The sequence below is a fragment of the Aegilops tauschii genome, chromosome 6 (assembly GCF_002575655.3).
Source record: "Aegilops tauschii subsp. strangulata cultivar AL8/78 chromosome 6, Aet v6.0, whole genome shotgun sequence".
NCBI classification, from domain to species: domain Eukaryota; kingdom Viridiplantae; phylum Streptophyta; class Magnoliopsida; order Poales; family Poaceae; genus Aegilops; species Aegilops tauschii.
Window position 1 is genome coordinate 197,671,275 of NC_053040.3, and position 5,157 is coordinate 197,676,431.

The window sequence follows — 5,157 nt, forward strand, 5'->3', positions numbered from 1 at the left end:
CTCATGTTCTTCTGGAGCATTGATCAATTCAGCCCATTCTTCAACAGTTGATTGGTACCTTGTACCTTCAGACATCCATACTATCCTTCCATCTGGATAGAAGTGAGCAGTGGAGTAAAACTGCATGATTAACTCATCATTCCATTTGGTGAGCTTATGACAAACAAACTTATCAACTCCACATGCTTTGAAGCTGTCATATACTCCTGGGAAGTGATCTTCTTTCTCCTTGATGTAATTCTAATCAACACATCTCATGTCATAGACGATTGGCTTCTTTTCAAGCAAAATAGTCTCATAGAAGTCTTGTTGTTCTTTGGTATGAAACCTGTAGTCAACTGCAGTCCTCCTCCTCACAACATAGGGATCAGATTGTCTCCACAATCGCAGTCCAACATCTTTCCTGATGTCCATGTCCTCAGCTACTTGATGAGCATCATTGTGGTCTGGAATCTTGGGTTTCAGTTTTCTCAATACATGAGATTCATCATCCTCTTCTTCAGCTTGAGACACTTGGGCCTTGTTCTTCTCTTCAGCTGGAATATGTCTGGTGCTTCTCTTGGGCTTAGGGAGTTTCTGAGCTCGAGTTGTTGCTTTGGGAGCAGACTTGGGCTTAGATGTTGCAGCCCCTGACTTGATAGCATCTCCCATAAGCTTCTGAGCTTTGGGTGCTGGTGCAGCATCCTCTTCCTCTTCCTCTTCCTCTTCTGAATCTCTTACCATAGTTGATTTTCCAAGAACTTTGGCAGTTGTGGTTCTTGCCCTCTTTTTCTTCTTGTCATCTCCAACTGCCTCACCATCATCTGATTCTATTGTGAATATCATGGTTTCTCCTGTTGGAACTTTCCTTGGCTTTGACATTGGGACTCTCTTGGTAGGTGCCTTCTTGTGCAACCCTGGCTTAGTTGCAGCAGCTGTGACATACTCTTTCTTCAGCACTTTCTTCCTTGAGGTGCCCTCATCCTCAACAGCCACATAGTGCTCATCTTCAGAGTCTGAGGTTCTCTTCTTCCTTGTTCTAGTGGTTGCCTTGGGCAAGTTTCTTGGTGTGCTCCTACTACCCTCATCATAGCTGCTTGAGGGATCAGAGCCCTCACTCAATTGCACTTGTTCTTCAGATCTGTTCTGGTTGTTGCTCTGGTCAGACATCTTGGCAAACACACTGATAGCAGACCCTGTGAATAGATGTAGATGAGGTAGAGTGGATGAGCATCACAAGGTGCAGAGTTTTTGCAAAACAGATGACTTAAAAACTTAGTTTTAGTTCTCCACAGAAAGCATTTCGGAGCTACCGATTTGTTAAACTCGGTGATACCGAAGCAATTTTGGAACCTAAACTAGTGAACTCGGTCAGACCGAGTCACAGTTCTGTTGCACCGAGATTGCTAGGGTTTCACAGAGAGTCGAACTCGGTCGCACCGATTTGCAGTTTTCGGTCAGACCAAAAACGCATGTGCAATGGCCTAAGCCAAATTGGTGAGACCGATTTCTACAACTCGGTCGGTCCGAGATGAGTTAGGTGGACACCTAACCCTAAATTTTCAAATCAAGTCTAACCTGAAGGATGTTTTCTGTGGATAGATTGTTTGCATTCATGGTAAAGACCATGGAAAAGCAATGTGCTATGAACCGGAGGAAGGAATTAGCACATAGAGTCAAACCCATAGCCTAGTTCGGCGGGAGTTCGCTACGGCGACAACGGCGGAGCAGATTCCATTGACGGCGATGGAAACCAGCGGCGGGAGGTCGCTGGCGGCGAGGAGATGATCCGGAGACCCGAGGAGGCAGAGCAGGACACACGTGCGGGCTGAGGAGTTTGAAGAAATTTCCAAAATGTCACCTGAGGGTTTATATATCCCGACCCTGTCGGTGAGACCGAGTGCAACAACTCGGTGGCACCGAGATGCAGAATCGCAAGCATTTACTGCAACTCGGTGTGACCGAAAAGTTCAAATCGGTTGCACCGAGATGGAAAACCTAGATCAACTTAGTGAACTCGGTCATACCGAAATGCACAAAGTGGTTTTGGAAGTTTAAGTCTATGGCGAATCGGGGACTCTGAGTGCTCCTCACATAGAGTGGTTCGAATTTGACTTGATCAAACTTTGTGATGTAGCATGAATAGAGTTTGAGACGAGAAAAGCATAGATAGCTAGAGTGAGTTCTGAGGCATTCTTGACCATCCATTTGGCAAAAGAGAAAAAAGCCAAACAGTCAAAGCAACAAATGGATAAACTCAAATGAGTAAAATATGCAATCAACATGCTCACACAATAAAATGGCGAATGAAATATGTGACAAAGCATGCACAAACACTCTAGCATCTATCAAGCAATTGGCGATGACTAGGTCATCTACATATGAGTATATTGACTTAGGAGTCATATAAGGACATTTGATCATAGGTCATACTCATCGTTTAAGCACAAGTGGGGTTGCCACTTTTACATAAAGCATTGTTGTGTTCACACCATTAGAGTTTCTTTAGCTCAATTGATTAGAGTAAAGCTCCCCCTAGATGTGATATCCCCCCTAAGAGGGATGAACTAACCTTGGGTTTTTTCGATGATGACTTCATGTAGGTGTTGAAGATGTGGATCCTCAGTGTTGATGTAGATCGTTCGGAGCAATCCATTGGAGTGAGTTGCACTTTCAATACCTACACGGGTTAGTCCCACAAGGAACAAACAAGGATATCCATAGACATAGAGTGATGTTCACATAAGATGATGTCCATGAAAGCATTAGGTTACCTTGTCCCTTGTCTTACCAACAAGAGGGTTTGTGACTCCTTGAACTAGTGCAAGATGTGTAAGTTGTTTGCACATGTCCTTGCCAAAAGATATGAGTGAAGTATATTGGCGGAGTCACCCTCAAGAACTCTCTAGTTCTTATTCTTCGGGATCCACGCCATCCTGATGGGAATCCGTGGAGTTGTAGTCGTACTTGATGTAGTAGAACATGATGTAGCCTTGGGAACCCACTTGACCAAGGCCTTAGGAGCTTCTTCAAATGCATTAATCTCCTCTTGAAGCTTGTCCTTGCCTTTTTCCTTGTGGTCTTGTGGTGGAAGATCATCTTGAGCTTGTGTTCCTTGGAAAGAAGTAGGATCATACTTCTCTTGTTAAGGAACAAACTTCGTCTTGGGTTATTGATCTTCTTCCCACTCAACTCCATTGGCATTGAACTTTCGTTCAAATCAACACCATGATTCTTCTGGTGTCTTCCTTGCTTGCGTACAATTTCCTCAAATTGCTTACTTCCGGCAAAGCTCTTGTAAACACCTTTCTCTATAATTCCCTTCAATAAGCTATTTTCTTGCTCAAGTGTAACTTGGCTAAGATAATCATTAGTGGAATCAAGGGAACTACTAGAAGCAACATCATTGGATTAAGCATGATTATTGTTACTACTAGATGAAGAATCTTTCTTACTCTTGTTGCTAGATTTTACTTGTGGCATGTAAGTAGACAAGAGTAAACGCTTGGCAATGTAAGAAGAACTTTTCTTGCGAAGATCATCATTGATTGCCTTTAAGAACTCATGCTCTTGCTCAAGGTTGAGCTTTTCAAGTGTAGCTTCTCATGAGTCTTTAAAAGTTCTCGATGATCTTCCAAGGTAGTTTCATGAGCTAACTTAAGAGTGTTTAGTTCTTTAGTGAGATGCTCGATCTCCTTCTTATCATCATCATTCGTTTTATCTTGATTAGCATGATTAATAGCAAGTTCATCATAGTTTTCATAACTAGAGTTATCAACAAGTAAATCATCATCTCCTAGCAAATCATCTTCATCACTATTGAAATCAACATACTCAAGGTGTGATACCTTTGGGCCTTTAGCCATGAAGCATCTTCCAATTCCTTCATTTGGTGATTCAAATATGTCGTAGGAGTTGGTTGACACAAGTGCTAGACCAGCAACACCTTCATCTTGAGTATATTCAGAGTCGGAGTGATAACTTCTTTCGGAGTGATGGTCGGAGTCGGAGCCGGATACCCATTCACCAATGTGAGCTTGATGTCTTTGTTTTGTGTAGCTCTTTGATGATTTGTCCTTCTTTTTCGAATCCTTGCTTCTCCAAGAGGTTCTACATTCATAACGATCATCTCTACTCCTTTTCTCTCTTGGTGGTGATTCTTCTCTTCTACTTCTACTTTTGGGAGAATCTTCTCTTCTTTTGTAGGGAGCCGTACACTTATTGGAGTAGTGTCCGGGTCTTCCACAATTGTAGCAATTTCGTTCACGACTTGTAGATCTTTTGTCATTGTAGGACCTTGACTTGGAACTTCTCTCCTTGCTTCTACTCTTGTAGAACTTGTTGAAGTTCTTCACCATTAGGCTCAATTCTTCATTGAAGGTTTGTTTCTCACTTGATGATGTGGGAGCTTCACATGAGGCCTTGTAAGCACCACATGACTTGTTGTGGAGCTCTTCCTTATCCTTAAGTGACATGAGCAACAATTTTCCAACGACTTCTGTTGGCTTGAGATCTTTGTAATTGGGCATCATTTGGATCAATGTGCACACAGTATCATATTTTCCATCCAAGGCTCTTAGGATCTCCTTGATGATGAATCTATCGGTCATCTCTTCACTTCCTAAGCCGGCAAACTCATTTGTGATGAGAGCAAGCCTAGAGTACATTTCAGCGACACCTTCACCATCCTTCATTTTGAACTTGTCAAGTTGACTTTGAAGCACATCCAATTTGGATTCCTTGACGGAGTCTGTACCCTCATGCATATGAATCAAAGTATCCCAAATTTCCTTTGCATTCTCAAGATGGCTGATTTTGTTGAATTCTTCGGGGCACAATCTGTTGAAGAGAATATCACAAGCTTGAGCATTGTATTGCAGCATATTCAACTCGTTCGCGGTAGCTACACGGTTCGGTTCTCTTCCAACAAAGAATTAACCTTGCAAGCCAATACACACAATAGCCCAAACGGCGGGGTTATGTCCAAGAATATGCATTTTCATCTTGTGCTTCCAACTAGGAATATTATTACCATCAAAGTAAGGACCTCTACGGTGGTAATTTCCCTTGCTAGACGCCATACTCTCCTAGGTTGTGAAACCAAGGCTATGATCACCAAAAGCTATGGAAATCAAGGCAAAAGGAGACCAAAGCTCTGATACCACTTGTATGATCGAA